Raw genomic sequence first — 20,058 nt, 5'->3', positions numbered from 1 at the left:
AACAATCGCCTAAAAGTGCAGTCAATGTAAATGGAAAGACGCGCTCGGAAAACCCGGCCCGCGCTCCCCGGGGCGGCGGCAGCACCCCGCGGCCCCGGCCGAGCCCTGCCGCCAGCGGGGGGGCCCAGCCGAGCCCGGCCGAGCCGGCAGCGCCCGCACTTGTCCGCGCCGCGGGGCTCGGGACGCAGCCCGGGCTCCCGCCTTTGTCTCCCCGGGCACCGGCCGCCCGCACCGGCTCCACCTGGGAGAGACTCTCCCGGCAGCCGGCCTGGAAATAACAACTCGGGCTGGCGATAACCTCCTCTCGCACACAACCCCCCCCCGCCACCGGCTCGGCCTCGGCTGGGGCGGGGAAAGGGATGCTGGAAAAAATACAGTGCGGGCTCGCCTCACGCCGGAGCCGCTCGCCAGCGCCCGCGGGGGACGTGGCGCTCCCCGGTGTCCCGGGGGAAGGCAGCCCGGAGAGGTGCCAGGGGCTCCGGAGCGCACGTGCCTGGCCGCTTCGCCCCGGTGCTGTCGGGCGCGGGGGGGCAGCTGGAAAGTAGCGCTTTGGCTACCGGAGTTGCCCCCCGGCCCCCTCTCCGGGATGGCCGGTGGAGGGGAGCACCCCGGCTGGCGAGGGACCCCCCCGCTGGGCCACTGTCACGCTCACCACGGGCAGGACGGGGCTCCGGAGGGCAGGGCTCGCCCCGAGCCCCTCGGCTCCTGCGGCGGGAGAGGGGAACCGGGAGGCAGGCGAGCCTGCAGAAGTGCCGGCCGGGCGCTGGTAGCGGGGGGCCGGGGCGCTGCTGCTCGCGGCGGCAGCCCGGGACGCCCCGGTGCTTTCCCTGGAGGCTCTTCCCGGGGAAGCCGCCAGTCACCCCGGGGGACGGAGGCGAAGGCCCCAAGACAAAAGACCCGGCGCTAAGACCCGTCCTGGCAAAGGCGCAGCCTGCCGAAAGTGTTTCAGCAGAGACTTTTCTCCCCCCGCGGCGGGGCTCCGCGCCGGGCCGGTGGCTCCGCGCCGCGCCGAGCCGTGGCAGCGGGGCCGCAGCCGGCTGCGGGAGGGGGAGCGCGCAGGGAGGTCGTGCGGGGCCGGGGGTGGGGGGGGGAGGTCTGCAGCATCCCCCGGGAGCGGTGAGGGGGGGGGAGCGGTGATTTAAAGGGACTCCCGCGAAAGGGAGCGACACAGACCTGCGGCCGTCCGCCGAATGCAATCTGCCGAGCTGTGGGTACGAAGAGGCGGTGTCAGGGGCTATTTATCTCTCGCCGGAGCGGCGGCTCCGGTCCCCGCATCGCCCGCCGGTAACAATGGCAGCGGCCGGCGGCTCTCCACGCGCCTGGGCGGCGGAATGGATGGCGGAAGATGCCGCCGCGCTCCGCTCAGACGGGCTCGCTCATGCATCCCTCTTGGCCAGAGCCTCTCGCTACTGCCGCTCCGCCGAGAGCTCTGGCCCGCTCCCCCCCCCCGCCCTTCACCCCACCCCCCCACCGCCCGCCCTTCCCCAATTTTCCATTTTCAGGACTTTGGCGCGGAGCCAGAAATGTCAGGAGGGGATGAAACTTGACACAGAGATCTCAACCCAGAGCGATTTCCTCCCGCCTCCCCCCCCCCAGCCTCCCCCGCCTCCGTCCCCAGCCCCTAAGTTAACTTGAAGATAGTTTGGCCATATTTCAGTTTGAAAAGAAGGGGAAATTGCAGGTCACTGGTGCATGGTCGGGCCGGGTGCATATTTTTAATTTAAAACGGTAGACACCGAGGCCTGAAAAGCATCTGCAGCCCGTGCACTTTAACTGCTCCTCCCGGCCGCGGCGCGGTTAACCCCTGTGTGCCTCGGCCGCCAGCCCAGCGCCGGCGGCATCCCCTGCCCGGGGGAACTTCGGCCCCGTCCGGGCAGCGAGCCCGGCGCAGAGCCCCGTCGGGCGGCCGGGGCGGCGGAGCCGAGCGCTGCACCCGCCCGGCTCCCCCCCCCGCTTTGCCACCAAACTTCGGGGCTGGGTCGTACCCGCCGGCAGGATGAGGCCCCCGGCGCGGAAGGGTGGCCAAGCGACAAGCAGCTCGTTGAGGGGGGGCCCCCCCGGCGCTCCCCGCTCCCGCCGCCTCGGCCCACGGGCAGCGCTCCCCGCGGAGCCCCCGCAGCGCCGGCGGGGCAGCGCCGGGGACCCGGGCAGCGGGAGGGATGCTCGGCTGCTCCCTCCGCCCCCGTCCCGGCCCCCCCCGAAGGACTCCCCTCGCCCCTGGCCAGCTGGGAGTGCTGATAAGGGCGGGCAATGGGCGGGGGGGACGGAGCCAGGGTGCGGGAGGGAAAGCTCCCGAAACGAGGAGCGCAGGGAGCGGAGCCCGAGCTAACTCTGGGGAGGATGCCTCAGCACTTTCTCTATTATGCATTTCCAGCACAAGGAAAGCTAATTCCTCCGCTGAGGGCCTCAATCAGGCATTTATTTGACACTCATGATGCATGAACGGCTAAACACTAGTCTAAGCGGAGGATCAGCCGCTAGTTTATAGCTCGCGAGTTTTTTTGATGCAGGTGAATTATGTTGATCTCCGAATGCCTCGTGTTCGGGGGGGGGGGGGGAGAAAGAAAAAAAGAAGGGGGGGAGCGTGGGGGAGATGAACTTCTTCAAGCTCTTCTCCCGCACACCCGGGAAACTCTGGCCGGGAGTTTTGACCGGCACCCCTCCCCACGGCCCCCCCCGACCCCCAGTCTTCCCCTGCTGTCCCCCCCTCGCCCCTCCGCGCTGCATGCTGTCCCGCCTGAGCCCGGCCACGTATCTCGGCCGGGCCGGACCGGGCCGCCGTGCGGGGCCCCTCCACACCGCAGCGGGGAAACGCTCCCCCGGGGGCCGGAGGCGTAACATGGAGCGGGGAGAGTCACGGAGACAACATGGAGGGGGGAGAAGAGGAGGAGGAGGGGAGAAACCATATGGAGCAGGCGGGAGGGAGGCGACGCGGAGCGAGCGAGCCAGGAGGGCAGGGGAAGGAGCGGGGAGCCGGGCGGCCGCCGCGGCCCGGGGCGCTGGGGAGGGTGGGGGGGCCCCGGCGGGGCCTGTGGGACCGGCAGGGGCTGGGGGACACGGCGGGGGGGGGGGGCGGGCCCTGCTGCCCGCGCTCCCGAGGGGCTGCGCTTTCTCCCCATCTCCCCCGCGCTTTCCCGGGCACTGCCCTTCATTCCCCCCCCGTGGAGAATTTATTTTTAATTTTTTTTTTCCCTCCTGCTGGCCTCTTTCCAACTGTTGTTCCAGGACCGAAAAAAATAACAATTAAGTAGGAGTCATGTCTTGTGACTTGCACAATCTCTTCTAACGCCTGAGTTCAATTTTACACAACATTTAATACAAATATTAAAAATCAATATATCAAGGGGGTCGTTAATGAAATGTTACAGTGAGTGTGTGTCACCAGATGGAATTTCGGTGGGAAACGTGTCTGATTTAGCAAAAGCTGAATGCGGTTGTGTTCTTTATCCTCCTGCTAAAAACAAAAGATAAAGGTGTTCATTAAATCACATCAAATCGAATTAAACTCTATTGGCGGGTCCCTCCAGCAGAACAGAAGTCTGAAAAGCAGGGGATGGAAAATGAATCTCAATGCATCTCTTGACAACGGAACAGGAATCGGAACGCATTAAAAATAAATCAGAGCGCTGCTGTAGGTCACAACACAAGGATTAGACTGTACTGGAATAATGGGACGGGAGACAGAAAGGCTGAGACTTCCCTGCAGGTACACCCTGGCACTAGAAGGGGAAGCCGGATTTTTTTAAGCGATAGGTCACGCCAGGTCTGTAAGAGACAGTCTGTGCCCCATTCAGGCTGCTTCTCCACCGCCCCTTCCCTGACTCTCGGGACTGCAGTGCGCCCCAGCTCCTCGGCATGCTGCAAACTCAGCATTTTGCAGGCCGGTGGCTTTGCCTGCTCCCCCCCCCCCCGGCTCTTTGCACCTCTCCCTTTCCTCCACCCTGCCCGGTCCCCGCTCTCCCTGGCTCGGCTGAGCTGCCCTCCGTTAGCCCGGCCTCTCGCACTATTCAGCTATTCCCCGTGACCCTCTCAGCCCTTGCAGGAGTCCTTGGGAGACGTCTGCAGAGCGATCTGCCAAAAAGCTGGCAGCTGCCGGGGCGGCGAGAAGCGGGAGCGCCGCTGACAGCCGCCGCCGCCCTGCCCGGCGCCCGGCCCGGTCGCAGCCCCCGTTGTCTCCGCTCCCAGCTGCGAGCCCTGCGCTGGGGGAGCGGCGGGGGGGGGGACGGGACCGGGGAGGCTCCGCTGTCTGCCGCGGTGCGGCCGGGAGACTATGGTGACGATGGAGCAGCGCTGGGAGCCCAGGCCCCGGGCCCGTGGGAACTTGGGGTGCGCGGCTCGCCCGCGTGCCTCCTCCCGCCGTACCGGGGCCCCAGCCCGGGCCGTGCTCCGGTGGGAGCCGAGGGCAGCGGCGAAAGGTTGCCGGCCTCTCCCCGAGCTCTCGCCCAGCTTCCGCAGGCTTGGACTTCGCTCTCAGCTCTCCTGCTCCGGCTCCTTTCGCCCTCCTCTCCTGAGGGCACGCCGGGCCAGTCCTTCCCTCCCCCCGGGGGGCGGCGGGGCTTCTCCGGCCCGGTTTGACGGGGGGTGCTAAAGAGACGGCGGGGCCTGTCGAGCCCTCCCCGGGCAGAGGGGCTGCACAGCCCCCGCTCAGGTGGGGGCCGCCTCTCGCCCCGCGTGGGCCTGCGGCGGACGGCGCTGCAAAGAGGCTTGGGAAGGGACCTGGGGGGCTGGCGAGCGGAGGAACGGGCCCCCCCGGGCCCCTCCACGAGCGGCAGCAAGACCCGAGGCGGCCAGTCGGATCCGCGTTGCCCTGCCGCCTGCAGAGCCGGGAGCGAGCGAGGCGGCGGCGGGAGGCAGCGGGGAGGCTGATGCGCGGCAGCCGGGAGTGCTCGGCACCGAGCCCGGAACGCGCGGCGAGAGCGGGAGCGCGGCGCCCCCGCGGTGCGGCCAGCGGGGCCGGCACCGCCGAGCCCCGCCGACCCGGCGGCGGAGCGGGAGCCCCGCGGGCACCGCTGGAAACCCTCCGGCAGTCGCCGTCCGGCCGCTTCGCGATCGGGCGGCTCCGCTCTCCCTCCCTGCCTGCCTCCCCGGGGCCCGCCGTGCCGCACGGCAGCGGTTAGGCGTGCCGCAGCGCCGGAGCGCGATAACCAAGGGCGGCCAGCTGCCCTCCGCCCGCTGCCAGCCCAGCGGCACCGCGCCCGGCAGCGCAGGGCGGCAGCCTCCCCCCGGCCCCGCCGCCCGGCCCGCTCCCGTCCCGGGGCCGCGGGAAGCCGGCGCACCGCCCCCGGAGCCGCGAAGCGGGGCGAGGTGGGGGGTCGGGGGGGGGCTCCGGAGGTGCTCGCCGCGGCGGCTCCGTGCGCGGCTGCGTGCTCCTCCTGCGGACCGTGCCGCGGGCTCCTCTCGCCGGGAGCGCAACTTCTGCTCCGACCTGAAGTCGCAGCTCCTCTGTTTGTTTATTTCCCCGGCCGCGGTGGCCGGCTGCCAAGCACGCCGACCTTGCCTATTAAAAACCCATTTTTCTTGCCCTGCGCGGAGCAGCAGTTTGCTCGCCGCGCTCCGTTGTTCCGTTAAAATAAAGCGCTGCAAAGTCTGCTCGGGGGTGCGGGGGGGTGGCGCGGGGGGCGGGGGTGGAGCGGTGCCCGCCTCACGCGTCCCGCCCGGGGCCGGCGCGGTCTCCCGGGGCGCCTCCCGCCGCAGCCCGCTCCCGCGCCGGCCGCCGCCGTGCCCCGGCATCGCGGCGGGGCGGGGTGACCGCCCTGGCTCCCCGGCCAAGCCATTTCCTGCCCTCCGGAGCCGCGGCCCCTCGCCGGCGGCCAAGCGGTAGCTGGGTCTGGCTGGGGGACGGCGGGCAGCGGGGCCGGGCGGAGAGGCGGCGGCGGCGGGCTGGAAAAATCAACACGCGGCGGCGGTGGCGGAGGGCAGCGGCTGATCCCATTAGCCGCGCCGAGCCAGAGCCGGGCTGAGCCGGAACAGCGGGGTCACCGCTGCCCGGGACGCCCCGGGCCGCCGGCCGGAGCGGCGGGAGGGCGATGCTCGCCCCCCGCGCCCCCCCGGTGTCCGCCCCGGGGCCCCCTCGCCCTTATCGGCCGAGGAGGGCGGCGGAGGCCGCGTCGCTGCTCACCCCCGGGGGCGGGAGCCCGACGGCTTTGTGCCGCTGGGCGCGGGGGGCCGTTTCGCCTCGCCGCTTTGTTCGGCGGCGGCGTTGCCCGCCGGGACGCGCTCCGGTCAGCCCGCCCCGGCCGGGCCCCGGCTCGCAGCTCCCTCACCCTTGGCACTGCCCCTCTGCTCCAAGCCTCCTCCGACACCCAAGGGCGGCCTGTCTCCCCTTCTCCTCTAGGACGATCTAAAAGTCGTCCGAAGCAAGCTGCTTTTAGAGCAGATACAACAATAAAGTATATTGAAATAAGTCTGCGGTTGGTGAGTTTCCAGCGATACTTAATGGCACTGGCGGTAAACAGTCCCTCTCTGTGCTAGCGGGGAAAATCATCCAGACACAAGCACATTCCACCCTCTTTAGGGCTCCCTGGCTGTTATTATAGTTATTGCATTACTCTGGTGTAAGCCTTTTGTAACTAAGCTTCTATAAAGCCCCGCTTACAAGCACCCTGATTAGAATTTTCCTTGCCAGTAACCAAAGGCCACCCGCTTTCCAGTGCTATACAGAGGGAGCCGTCAACAGCCACCCCTCTGAATGTACGCTTTGTTCCTGGCAACAAGGAAACGAGTGGGCTTCTATTGGGGAGAATGCAACCCTTCTTTTAAATATCACTCAGCGAGAGCTGATGGGGCACCGGGCTGTGGAGGGGCCGCGATGGAGGGAGAGAGACGCGGCGGGGTCACGGGAGCGCGGAGTGACCGAGCCCTAAAGCTACCCACGAAGCGGCTGCCACTCAGCCGACGGCCGGAGGATCATCTGGCTGATCCCGGCTCAGGGGCGGGCGGGGACGGAGCCGGGGCCTGGCTGGAGAAGAAAAGGAGGACGCCGGATAATGGTTTCCCAGCGGCGCACACCGCTCCGGTACCCTGCCTTCCAGCTCCCTAGTTGCGGGGCGGGCAGCGGTTCGCAGGCCCGGGGGGAGACACCCGGGAGCAGGGGACGGACGCGACCCTCCGGCGGCGGGGCGCACCCCGGGGGGGGACCGCCCGGCACACCAGCATCCCCTCTCCCCCCGTCCCGCCGCCCCTCCGGGGACGCTCGGTGCCCTGGGAAAGCAAACGCCGGGCGGGTTACGACATCGCCGTTTCTGCAAACACGTCTCGGCTGCCGGGCACCCCCGTCTCCAGGAGCGCGGAATCCCCCGGCGGCGGGGAAGGAGCCCGGCTCCCCCGGGCCGCTGCAGCCCGACCCGCCAAGCCGGCAGCGAGCAGGCGGCGAGCGGGCAGCCGGCCGGCCGGCCGGCCTCCCCCCCGGCGGGCTCCGCAGCCAGCCCGGCTATTGTGAGCGCCCGAGAGCCCGTCTCGCCGGGTGTAAGTAATTACTGTGATATGTCCAACATGTAGGTTAGTGACATTACTAAGGAGGTGAGAGCTTGGCGCTCAGAGGGCCGAAATGCTGGGCTTTCGCTTTCATTCAGGATGTGTGTAACACAGAGTCTTTTCTCAGCTCGCCTGATTTTTAACTTCCTCTAAACCTCTTTTTTTTTTTTTTTTTTTTTTTGCTTTGCTCGGAGAGCAGCAACGAGAGACCGAGAGGAAACACGCTGCTGCTGTGCAAAATGTGGACCATGTGTGGGAACTATTTACTCAGAGTGCAACTGCCGGCACCAGGCGAGGGGCTGGCAGGGCCGGGGGGCGGTGGAGAGAGAGGCTACGTCTCTCTCTTGCCTTCCCCCCCCCCCCGTCTTCCCTAAAGCCAAACCACGTCGCTGTGTGTGTAACGGTGCGTTTTACCGACTGTTCGCTGGGCGCGTGTTGGTTTTTTTTTTTTCCAGTCCAAGGCTTTTCGCGATCTGCTTTTGTGCTCACCCACCTCAAGCCTCCGCGGGCAAAGGGTTAAATCTTCGGAGCCCTGCAAGGAAGCAGCTGAGTTTCAACAAAAAAAAAAAGGGAAGAAAAAAGAAAGAAGGGGGGGGGGGGGAAGAAAGGAGTGAGAGCGTGAAGAAGCGGGCAGAGAGGGCCGCACGGTCCCCTGGTCGTCCCTTTGGCTGCTGTAGAATAATAAAAATAATTAATAACAGTAATAATCCCCAGCCTTTCTTTTCTATTTGGCCGTATCAGGAAGTGCCTCTGGCCTTGAAGCTCCCTGTTACCTCTCTTCTTTCCCCCCCGTCCTTTCCCTGGGAAGTGAGAAGAAAAAGGTCTGCAGCTGACGAATATTATCCATCCTTTTCATCGATCGGAGCATATACAGATGTGATAGCTTGATGTACACTGCAAACCGGCTGATCCATCGCTTTCTCCCTCTCTCGCTGGCTCTGGTTCGGCCCCCTCCTCCTCCCCCCCCTTTGTTCTCCCCCCCCCCCGCCTTTCCCTCTCTTTAAATAGATTTCAAGGCGCTGCCTGTTGGAGAGCAGCTCTCCAGGGAGAGCGAGCTATTGCTTCCCTGCCGATAGCCTCCCCCCTTCTCCGGTTTCCAAACAGAAAACAATCCCCGGGCCGAGGAACCTGTGCTGGGGCTGCAGGGGGGAGTTAAACCGGCCGCGAAGAGCGAGATAAGGCGGCAGCTCCCCGCGCCATCTCCTTCGAGCCTTGTGTAAGAAAAAGAAAAGAAAGAGAAAATAAAAAGAAAAAGAAAGGGAAAATATGCCAAACACCGTCGTGCACAATCACGTGGGGAAGGGGCAGTTTGTCCCGGGCCAGCGCCCGAGCTGGCTGCTGGTCCCGGCGGGAGCTGCCCCGAGCCCCGGGCTAGCCGGCGCGGCTCAGAGCGGGCGAGCGGGCGGCTGGGAGGCGGCTGGCGGCGCGGAGCGAAAGGGTTAAGCCTCCCCTCCACCGCCTTCCTCTCTCGCCAGAGAATAAGCGCTCGCACGAAGCGTTTCTGGGGAGGCAGGCTGCGAGCAGGCCCTTCGCCGTGGATCCATGGCTACCTCGCTGCCTGTCCCCGAAATGATGACCCTCCCCTGGTGCCCGGCGCGGTCAGTACGGGCTGGTCACAGGCACTTGCCATCGGCTTTTCGAAAGGTTAGCCAAGGTCCCCGGCTCTTGCAGGCGGGAGGCATTACGAAACCGCCTTTGTATCTGCATGCACTTACATAAAAAAAGGCGAGGAGGAGGCGAGGGAGAGAGCAGGCCTCCCCGGGCGGGGAGCGAGCCGGGGCGGCGGGCTGGGGGCTCTCCCCGGGCGGGCGTGGGGACCCCCACGGGCGTCGCCCTCCGCGGGAGGCACGGCGCTGCCCGGCAGGCAGCTCGCCCGCGGAAGAGCCGGGGTGGCCCTCGCTGCCAGCTCCCTCGGCTCTGCCCGGTGCCCGCCCGGTGCTGGAGAGAGCCAGCCGGCGGCGGGGCTGCCGAGGCGAAAATGGAGTGGGAGGAGGGAAAAGTGCTACCCGGAGAGCTGTTGTGACAGATGCTAAGCTTTGCCCTACGCGTGCTGGTGAGAGAAGGAGTTAAAAGCAAGCTGCTTTTTCGATCGAGCTGCTTCCCCGAGCGTCGGAAGGAGCGGCTTGCTAGAAAGCCGTCCATCAGCAACCAGTCCAACCTGCCCGTGATAATATGCGATCAACACCAAATCACCCCCGCTAGGCACGATCCATCATCGCTACGATGCAATGGGCCCTTGTATGGATGTGTCTACACGGGGGGCGGGCGGGGAGAGAAGGGGAGGGAGCGGAAAAGAGAAAGGGAGAGCGTGTGTGGATGTGTGTGCGGGGGGGGGGGCGCATCATCCACCGGAATGGGAATCGCCGCCTCCCCCGGCTCTCGGCGAGCGGAGCTGCCCGAGCCAGCGGAGCCGAAAGTTGCTGAGCGGGGAGCCTGGCACACGGCCCCGCCGCCGCCTCCGACTGACATCAGCCTCCCCTCCCCCCGGGCAAGCTTGACTGGCGTAAAATTAATAATTAATAGGGTGAAATTGATTAAAGGGCTGGGCGCGCGATGGGGGCGCTCGGAGAGCCCTTCCCCTTCCCCTTCCCGGCCGCTCCGCATCCGCCTCCCCGCCGGCAGCGGCCCGGGAGCGGGGACTGGCCGCCGCCGCCGAGCCGGGGGAGCTCCGGGGCAGCCCAGCCCGAGCAGGAAGGAAAAGGGCGGCGGGGACCGGGGAGGGGGAGGAAGACGGCGGCTGCAGCAGCAAACCCCGCTGGGTAGCTGGCTGTAACCGAGATCGGCCGCGCTAGCAGCAGCGGCGGCGGCGGCGGCAGGCGGGGGCCGGCCCCGGGGCTGGCTCGGCTCGGCGCAGCTGGGTGTGTGTGTGTGTGTGCGTGTGTGTGTGTACAAAGCCGGGTCCCGGGAGCTGCCCGAGGGCGGTGCTCGGCACCACAAGGCCAGCCTCCCCCCCCCCCCCCCCCCTTTTCCCCTACCGCGATCAGTCTCTGCCACGGAGGGAGTGGGGAACCGCAGGGGACGCGGCCGGGCCAGCGCACGCCTCAGCCTCCAGCCCCGCGGAGGTGGGAAAGGGTTAAACGTTGGAGGGGGACGGGGGGGGAGGACGGGGGATGGGGAGCGAGGGGAGGGGGGCTGCCGAGCGCAGCGCTGAGCGCAGGGAAACCACAGCGCACCTGGGCTCGGCTCGGGAGCCGGAACGAGCCGCCGCCTCCTCCTCCCTCTTTCCCTCCCTCCCTCCCGCCCTTCCTCCAGCTCGGTGCCTGCCTGGCCCGTATCGCGGCTCTATCTCTGCAGCAGCGGGAGCTCAGCTCCTCTGTTCCTATCAGCTGCTCCTTCTAACCCCAGTGACCCAGATAAGCGCGGCGGCCTCCCCCCGCACCCCCGCCCGCCAGCGCGCCGGGGGCCCCGGCCCGGTTTCCCACCAGCCCTCCCTGCCCGCTGTGCCGCCTCCCGCTGCCTCCCCGCGGGGCTGCGGGGCCGCCTCCGGCCCGGCCCGCCGCCTGCAGCCCCAGCGGGCTCTTCCCGGCCCCGCGGCCCCGGCTCCGACCTCCGGCGGGGACAGCAAACCTGGCCCCCCGCCCGCCCCCTCGCTGGGCTCTTTCCCTCCCGGCTGGGGAGACGCAGGCCCCTCCGGTGCCCCGCTCGGACGGCTTGGGGTCATTGTTTGCCTGCGCTGCGCCAGCCCTCCGTCAAAATAATAATTAAAAGCAAAATAAACACCCAGATCCGGTCTTTCCTGGACACGCGGGTCGGAGCCACCGCAGCCCAAGTGTTGTTATTCCCGGGCTGGAAATAGCCCTGGCTCCGCCCTGGACAATCGCCTGTCAGAGGCCTCTTCTCTCCCCTCCCTGGAGGCCCTTCCCTGTCCTACTTTATTTACTTTTGAAGTGTCTGGATTGATGGAGAACTGCGGACGGCACTTTCTTCCCCTGACTCCCTCCTGCACCAGGGCTTCGCCGTAGCCTCTTACCGCACCCGGCACTCCGCGCCAGCTCCGCATGACCCAAGATAACCCGGCCCCGGGGAGGCCGGGGCGAGCGGGGGAGGGCGCTTAACCAAACCAAACAGATCGATCCGTCCCCAGCCGGGGCCGCGGGAGCCCGGGGCGCGGGGGGGGTGTCGGGGGCGCCCCTCGCAGCGGCGCCCGGGCGGGCAGGGCGAGGGGGGGGGAAGAGGGAGCCGCGATCCCCGCCGCCCCGGAGCGGCCCGTCCCCCCGCTCGCCACCCGGGGAGGGGGGGCAGGAGGGAGATCGCGGCCGGGCCCGTAACGACACAAGGGATAAACACCAAAGTTATCACCAGCCGTGACCAAAATAAATGCCTGTGATAAAAAAGCACTGACAGGATGATCCATTACGCGGGTGTCACTGCCTACAACGAGGTTCAATCAGATACGCCGGTTGCCGTGGACAACGGGGGAAGCGGCGGTACCGGGCTGACGACTTTTCTGGAGAGGCGGGTGGTGGTTGCCATCAGGGAGGTGACACGGCGCGATCTGCACGAGGGTGGCCCGGCGTCGCGGGAAGGGACAGACCGCAGCCGTCCCCCGGCCGCCGCTCGCCCCGCGGCCCCTCCGACCGGCTGCCCGCTCGGGAGGCGACCCCGAGTCACCGGCACATCTTTGGGGAGGGGGGCGTCCTCCCCACAGGCGGCCCCGGGGACGTGCGCTGTGCACCCGGGGGAGCACACCCTCCCGTCTGGGTTGCCGTCGGGTACCTCCCCGGTTCGTTGTCCCCCCCCCCCCCCGCCCACACCCCTCTCCCAGTGCGGGGCCGGGAGCGCGGCTCGGCTCGCCGCGGCTGCCCGCTTCCCGGGCGCCCCGCGTCCCTCCGCAGCCCAGCGGTGGAAATCAATGAGTGTTTGTTCCGTGCAGCGCGACCGTCTTCTGAGCGATGCCCTGTTATTAGCGAGGAAAGGGGAAGGGGGAGGGAAGAAAGGCTCTCTGCGGGCTCGGTGCTGCACGTCCTCGCCTCCGGCGGAGACGCCTGCAGGTGCCGGAGCGGGGGCAGCGGGGGCCGGGCTGGTTGGCAGCGCCGCCGGGGAGAGCCGTACCCCGCGGCGTCGGGCTAATCGCACGGCAGGTCAGCTCGGCGGGACGCCCGGGCCCCGGGCAGTGCCATTAATGAAGGCTCAGAGGCAGCGGGGACGCGCTGCGGGCCGGTCTCCCCCCGTGCTACATTCCTCCGGATCGGGCCGGGCCGGGCCGGGCCTCGCCCCTCCCCGGGGACAGGGTGGGGGCGGCGGGGACAACGTCCCCGAGTCAGGCGAGGGACCGGCCCCCCCGGAGCAAGCAGCCTTTGGGAAAGGCCGTCCCCGAGGTGGGGGGCGGCGGGGCACAAGGGACGGTGCCCCCTCCGCCCGCGGGAGGAGCGATGCCGGGGCCGCCCCCGCCGGTGCCCCGGTGCGTGACACGCCAGCCCCGTGCCTCGTCGGGATGAGAAACTTCCCGGCTGCTAGCGACGGGTGGCTGCGCCGCCGCAACGCACCCTCCAGTTCCGAGCTTTCCCCCCCGAGCGTAAACGCATCCCCCCCCCACTGCCGCCCCCTTCCCGTCACGATTTAATGCTTTTCATGTTCTTCGGCAACTGCGTTTCCGCAGAGAAACCCCGGCGCGCTCCCAGCTCGGCGGCTCAGCTGTATTGTGGCGAGCTCAGGCACAGCCGGAGTGAATCCATTACGCCTCGATCCTACAATACAGGTTTATGCGGATACCCTCTGATTTACATTTAAAACAGCGCACGGGCATTGTCTGCTAGCCTGAAAAGAAAACACAGCCCCGTAACTTCAAATGACCTTCAAAGCAATGCAATTAACTCTCGTAATTATCAGTACACGCCTTTTAGAAAAAGACACAGGTGCTCGCCTCGGTGCTGTTCCACCTGGTTAAGCAGCCTCGTCCTACCAGGGAATGACACCCCCCCCCCGACACACACACACCTTTGCAATCCCCAAATCTGGGACTCGCTCCGCCGTTCCTACATTTCGAAATCTCCCTTCATCCTCCCCTTCCCCCGCCCGCCGCCTGGGCTGAGGGACAGCTTGCTCAGCGCGGCGAGGCTTTGTCACACCGCCACACACACCACCACGTCGCTGGCTGGTGCCGGCGGCGGGCGGCGTGTTTGCTTTCCCGGCTCCCACAAAGCGCTCCCCGCCCGCCGGCCTCCGGACCGCAGGCCACGCAGAGCCGAAATTTAGGTTAATAGGATGGGCTTTGATCCGTGGTCCCCTTCGCCCTCCCCTCACCCCGAACGACATCGATCCGCTGCATTTACTCCCGCGCCGATCGGCCCCCGGCGCTCCCGCAGTCACGCTCTGCGCGACCGGAGAGAATAAATAAATATCCCCGAAATACCCGGCCGGTGCCGGCCCCCGGCCCTGCCTCCCCCGGGCCCCGCGGCCGCGGAGGTGCGCACGAGTGGCCGGTCCCCGGCGGCTGAATGTGCAGTGTCATGATGGCTCCCACGGCCCGCGGGCAGCACCGGGGGCTGCACCGGGGGCGGCGGGGACGCGGGCAGCCCGGGGCGGGGGCTGCCGGCCCCGCAGGAACCGCTGCCACCCCCTCCCCTTCTCCCCTCTTTTGCGCACACACACACACACACGCACGCACACACAAAATAAATAAATAACGAGGCGGCTGGAGCCATCTGGGGTTGGATGGCTTCTCATCTCATTACAGAGCATTAGGAGAAACAGGCAAATATACAGCTATTAAAATTAATCGCCTCGCGCTGTCAGCTGAACATAATGGAAATTATTTATAGGCTGCCTACGATGCCTTTCTCGTCACGGAGGCTTGGTGCGGAGAGGCGCACTCCCGGCTCCCAGCACGGAGAGGCGTGCGGGGCCGTGCGGGGGGCGCCGGGCTCGGCTCGGCACGGCCCCGGCCAGCGAAGTTTGGGAGCTCGGGGCGGCGAGGGAGGGGGAAAGGGAAAGGGAAAGCAAGCGCCGCGTTGAGCGAGTTAGGGTGGCTGATTTTCAGGTGACTGGAGGGGAAGCGGCGGAAGCGCAAATAGGGCAAACCGCGGTGCTGGGCACCTCCCCGGGCTGAGCGTTCCCGGGGCGGTGCGAGGCAGGGTCGGGGGCAGCGGGCGGGCTCCTCCAGAAAGAAACCCCCACGGGAAGGGGCGCGGAGCGCTGAGCAGCCCCCCCGCCATGCGGCGAGGGCACGCCGCGGGAGGGGGGCGACGCGCTCCCCGAGCGATCTGCCGGCAGATCTCCGCTACCAGATGAAATGTTAATTGTCAGCCCTTCCGCTCCTGCCTCTGGAGCGGGTTTTCGGAGCTGTTTGCTCCGGGGGAGATGGGTTTCTCTTCCGCTTGGGGGAAAAAACCTAAACCCAATCGGCTATGCCAAGCAGAGCTGGCCTGTTTTTCCGACCGAGAAAGAGAGCGCCTCTGGGGAGCGGGGAAACGCTGCCCGCGCATTCCCCCGCTCCGTCCGGGGCTGTTTCGGCCAAGAGAGCCGCTCCCGGCTCGGCCGGGGCGAGCCGCCTTCCCCCGGCAGCTGTGGGGCTCACCGCGCTGCTCTGCTGGCGTGGGGACCGAAAGCCTCCTCCGCAGGGCCCGGAGGAGGCAAATTACGGCTGCCACAGGCAGCGGGAGCCGCCGGAGCAGCCCGGGTGGCACCGGGTGGGGTGGAGGGAAGGTGCGAGAAAGCCCGGGCGACAGGCTGGAAGCGCTGCTCCGCCAGGCTTGAGAGGTTAATAAATACACCCGTCCCCTCTCCCCAGCCCGCCTGAGGCGAAGACTCGCAGCTCAGCGGGTAATTGACAGTCTCAATCCAAAATTGAAACATGTGTTAACAACAACGCCACGCATCCTAGGAGCTACCCGGGAGATCGCCACCTCACGGTCTTTATATATTATTTGAATCCACCGGAGGAAAGTGTCACGAGGTTTTCAGAGCACGTTTCACCCCTACCTGTAAATCAGCTCTTATCACTGCTGGCTGCTCAGACAGAGCCAGCCTCTGCTTTATAGCGCAGGAGGAGGAGAGCCATTGCTCCCTCGCAGCGCTGGTTCCGTGCCGCCTCCAGGCGAAGCCCGCCGGCACCCCCCTCCCGAGCCGGCCGCTTCCCGAGGGACCCCCGCGGGTCACGCCCCCAGGGCTGAGCCTGGCGGCGGGGCAGCGCCGGCTCGCCCGTGTCCGGGAGCGGACGAAGACGGGCGGATCCGGGGCTCGGACTCCGCCGGAGCTGCGCAGCTCCTCGGCGCTCCCGCACGGTGCGGCGGCGGAGACGTGGCTCTCGGGGGAGCGCGGCCGCACCACGTCCCGGCCAGCATCCCGCATCCCGCATCCATCTCGCATCCCCTCCCCCCCCCTCCGGCAGCCCCCCTCCCTGCCAGGGCAAGCAGGACCCGTGTTCGTGTCGTGGGTCCCCCCCGGCCACCCCTTCGGGCGAGGGTCACAGCCACAAGCAGGAACCGGCGCCCGCGCTGGCGCAGCATCTTTCCCATGGAGGGGCCCGTGTTTCTGGGACCCAGCGGAGCAGCAGCCGCCCCCCGCGCCGAGCTGAGGGCCCTTCTCCTGGCAGTGCTCCAACAGCCGCAGCGGGGTCGCCTACTCCGTCCGGAGCAGGGAAGCTGGGGATCCCCCACGCCCACCCCGAAACCGCTTTAACTGAAACCCCTGTAAGGGCCTATGGCGTCCCCGGCAGGAAGGATCGGGCCGGGGCAGGGAAAGAGCAAACTTGTGCCGAAGCGGTTGGACGTGCAGAGGCAGGACAACACTGGCAGGGTTCCCCGGGAAGGGCAGGTCTCTAGGGCCTCCCACCGCCAGCTCCGTCCCTTCCCCCCCGCCGTGGCCGTCGTCCCCTTTGCACACCGGCAGCATGTGCGACGAGCAGCCTCCTCCGCCGGGGAGGCGGCGGCAGCTCCCGCTGCAGCCCGACCCCGCTCAGCAGGGCTGATGCCTGCGAGCCCTGCGCGCAGGTCACGACCAGCGCAGCAGGCAGATGGAAAATCCCAGTTCCTGCCGCGCATAAACAAGGTGGGGACGGGCAGAGCGGCCCTCGGCGCTGCGCGGGAGGGGAAGGGCGTGGGGTCCCTCCTCCATGGCCCGCTGCCCGCCCAGCCACGGCTCTTGCCCCGGGAGCTCCCTCCCCCGGCGGGCGCCGGCCGCGCTGCAGTGCGCGGAGGCGGAGGGGCCCGGGGGCTCCGTCCGGCGAAGGGACGGGGCCGCCGGCGGGAAGCGGCCTCCGCGGGCGGCCCCGGGAGAGGGGGCCGCCCGGGCAGGGCGCGGGCACGGCAGCGGAGCAGAGTTTCTGCCCGGCGTCGTCGGCCCCGCGGCGCGCCCGCCCCCCGCGCCACTCGGCAGCTCTCGCCCACGCGTGCACTCGCACGCACGCTGAGTCACACGAGCACGCCGCCTCTCGCGCACCGTGTCACGCACACGCTCCGTGTGGCACACACGCTGCCTCTTCTCGCGCGCGCCGTGTCACACGCACGTTGATTCCCACGCACACTCGCTGCCTCTCTCGCACGGGCACTGCCTCCCCCGGGGAAGCACGCCAGCGCTCACACGTTCGCCGCCTCTCTCACCCGGGACACACGCCGAGGAGCTCGCACACAGCCACGCGTTCCCTCTCTCACGCCCGGGGGGGCTCTTGTCACACAGCCACACACACTCACAGTGATCCGCACACGCGATCGCACACGCTCGGGATTTCCCACGCAGGCACACGCGCGCCGCCTCCCTCGCAGCACGCTCCCGGCCCCCCACGCGCATCGTCTCGCAGGCACTCGCCGCCGCAGACTTCCACGCACGGAGCCGCACGCCGTCCCCGGCTGCTCCCCGGGCACGTCGCCACCCGCACACGCCCACATGCACACGCACACACCACACACACAGACCCTCCGCCGCTCACGCCCGGGGCGGCGGGCGGCCCCGCGGGGGCGGCCCCAGCGCCGTGCCCGGGCAGCGGCCTGTGTGCGCTTGCGGGAAACCCGAGGACCTTCCCCGCGGCCCCTTTGGCAGCGCTCCGCAGCCACCGCCGGGCCAGCTGCGCGGCCCGGGTCCGGGAACAGCTTGTGTTTGTTCCCACCAGACGGCCGGGCGAGGGGAGGAAGGGTCAGCTGGCTCCGCGCCGCCCAGCCCGGGGCAGGGAGCACGGCGGGGCGCGGAGCCCGAGGGGCGCGGGCAGCGGCGGGGGCTCCACCTGCCGCCGGGCATCGCCGCCCCGGGGACACCCCCGCCCCGCTCCTCCTTCGCTGCCACGCTTTACACCGCCCCCCCGGCTGATGCAGCGGCTGCGCTCCGGCCCCCGGGCGGGTGGCCCCGGCGGAGGCAGCGCCGTGCGCTCGGCGGCTGCGATGTGCGTGCTGCCAGAGCCAGCCGGGGAAAGGCCAACAGCGCCCGAGGCGCGGGCAGAGGTACCGGCTGATCTCTTGGCAGATCCGAGAGCGATTTGGCCGCCGCAGCCGGGAGGCCGGCCCGGATTAGCCATCACGGGCGGGCGAACACAATCCCTCCCCCCTCCCTCCCTCCCCCTCCGCCAGCCCTGGATATTTTGTCCCGGCCGTGCAAACAATATTCAACTTGTATCCTCTTCCGTGAAGGCACCGGGGAGCCGGCGGCTGCCAGGAACAGGCTCCCGTGCAGCGCTCGGCAGCGGGATCCTGTTTCCCTCGCAGCCGGCGGAGAGCGGCAGCTCCGCGGGAAGCGGCCGCTTTCCGCCCCCGCCCGGCGCACGGCGGCGGGCCCCGGGCCCGGCCAGGCGTCGCCGGGGGGGTTGGCCGCCGCCCGGGCTCCCGGCTCCCGCCCGCAGGCGAGGGGTTCCGGCGTGCGGCCGCTGCTTTGCAAACCGCACGATCGCAGCTCTCGGAGGGCGGCGCGGCGCTGGCAGCCGGCGCTGCCTGCCCGTGCCAAGCCGCGGGCACAGCGGGGCTCGGCGGCCCCGGGCGCAGCGCTCCGCTCGCCAGCCAAGGCCGAAATAAGAGCCAGCTCCGCCAACGTCCCCGGGGTTTGCCGGCCGCCGGTTTCCCCTTTTCCTCCCCGCAGCCGCCGGGGAAGGGCGGGCCTCGCCCTAGGGAGAGCCGCCGGCCGCGGGGGGGGGGAGGGGGGGCCGGGTAGGCGACCTGCCCCCGCGCCCCCTCGCCGACCCCGCTCCCGCGGGGCTCCCGGCGCGGCAGCGGAGCCGGGCTGCCCTCGCCCCCTGTTGGAAACGGCGCGCAGTGCGGGGCCGCGGCGGCGGGGGGCTCCCCTACACCCCCCCCTCCCCCTGGGCCGCCCCTCCGGGCGCAGGAAACGTCCCCGCCGCGCTCGGCGGCGAGCAGCGGGGACGGCACGGCCCGCGCGGGGCCCGGGGGGCCGCGGGCCTCCTTCCCCTTCCCTTCCTTTCCTCTTCCTTCCCCCTTTCCATCCCTCCCCTTCGCATTTCCCTTTCCCCTTCCCTTCCCCGGCCCCCCCTCCGGGGCCACCCCGAGAGCGCACTCAGCCGAGTGCATCTTGCTCTTAAATCAAGCCTGGATATTTAAAGCTTAACTCCCGGTTTATTTTCGTCCTAGACCAAAGGCGCTCGCTACTTATTCGGGAAGCTATTTAAATACCTCCCCCGACCTCCCCTCGAGGTTATGAAGGTTTGCTGCCGGAGAATTTCGCAAGGGTATTTGGTACCGTCGCCTCGGCTCACCAGGACACGCCGCGGGAGGCGGGGAGCATTGCGAAGGGCGAGGGGGGATGTGTTTTGGGGCGCGGAAGGGAAAAGACCTCTTTGCAGCCAGGGAACCGCCGTACTTCACACTCACTTCGTGGTTTATTACTACAGGAGGAATCTGTTTATAGTCAAACCGTATTACATTGGGCCGTATCGATTTTCCAGCAGTACTCCCCACCGATTTAATTGTTTTTAGGAATGTCAATTGCGGCTCTCATGTTCCCTGAATTCATCAGTGTTCAAATGATAAACCTCATCATCGCTCTCAAGCATGCGGCAATCTGCTCGGTACTTGCTGCCTGTGCCGTGTTCCCCCCAGCACCCCACGCTGACCGGTCTCAGGGTGTATTAAACTTCATGCAGAGCCCCAGCGGTGTGCTCCCGCCTCCCCCCGATTCATAGCCCCTCCACTCCAGCTTTCAAGTTTGACTGTCTTGAAATGAATGCAGCCGAAGAAATACACCCCTAAATTAGTCACGGTTCCTGGTTTCGGGTTCTACAGCTCAAAATCCCCATTGCAGCGCAGAGCAGACAAAAACAGAAAAAAAAACCCAACCAACCAACCAACCAACAAACAAAAAAAACCCCACCACACAGAGAAGTCATCGAGTCTTTAAAAAATAATTGGGAAGAAAAACAAGCTGAAACTGCGGACAAGGCGCTGGAAACTCCACGCTGCTGCTGCTCGTGGCTGCGCTAATCCCTGCAGGCGAGGGCAAACGAATGCTGTGCCCGTCGCCCTGCCCTCTGACTCCGCACCCGGCCGCCTCGCCTGACGGCGCGCACACGCGTGGGCAGCCGCGGGGGATCCCGCCACCCCCCGGCCAAGGTCACCGGGCTCTCGCGGCTCCCAGCCGCGCTGCGGTTGCCCCAGGGCCACCGGATGGCGGGGGGGGACACGGACACAAACACGCAGTGTGACCCTCCCGCGG

The 20,058-nt window shown here is 67.9% G+C and overlaps 1 protein-coding gene across 1 annotated transcript in view; it reads right to left on the bottom strand.

Moving 5' to 3' along the window:
* BCOR (BCL6 corepressor) overlaps positions 1-1,412 on the bottom strand; it is an 82,853-nt gene extending 81,441 nt beyond the window's left edge. The window contains exon 1 of the mRNA XM_075520326.1: positions 1,174-1,412. The gene's annotated coding sequence lies outside the window, so the exon portion shown is untranslated. The remainder of the gene's footprint in view (positions 1-1,173) is intronic.
* Between the last annotated feature and the right edge of the window lie 18,646 nt (positions 1,413-20,058).

Source organism: Mycteria americana, chromosome 1 (assembly GCF_035582795.1).
Source record: "Mycteria americana isolate JAX WOST 10 ecotype Jacksonville Zoo and Gardens chromosome 1, USCA_MyAme_1.0, whole genome shotgun sequence".
Lineage (NCBI taxonomy): Eukaryota > Metazoa > Chordata > Aves > Ciconiiformes > Ciconiidae > Mycteria > Mycteria americana.
The sequence above is the reverse complement of the archived record's forward strand: the minus strand, read 5'-3'. Positions and strand labels throughout refer to the sequence as shown.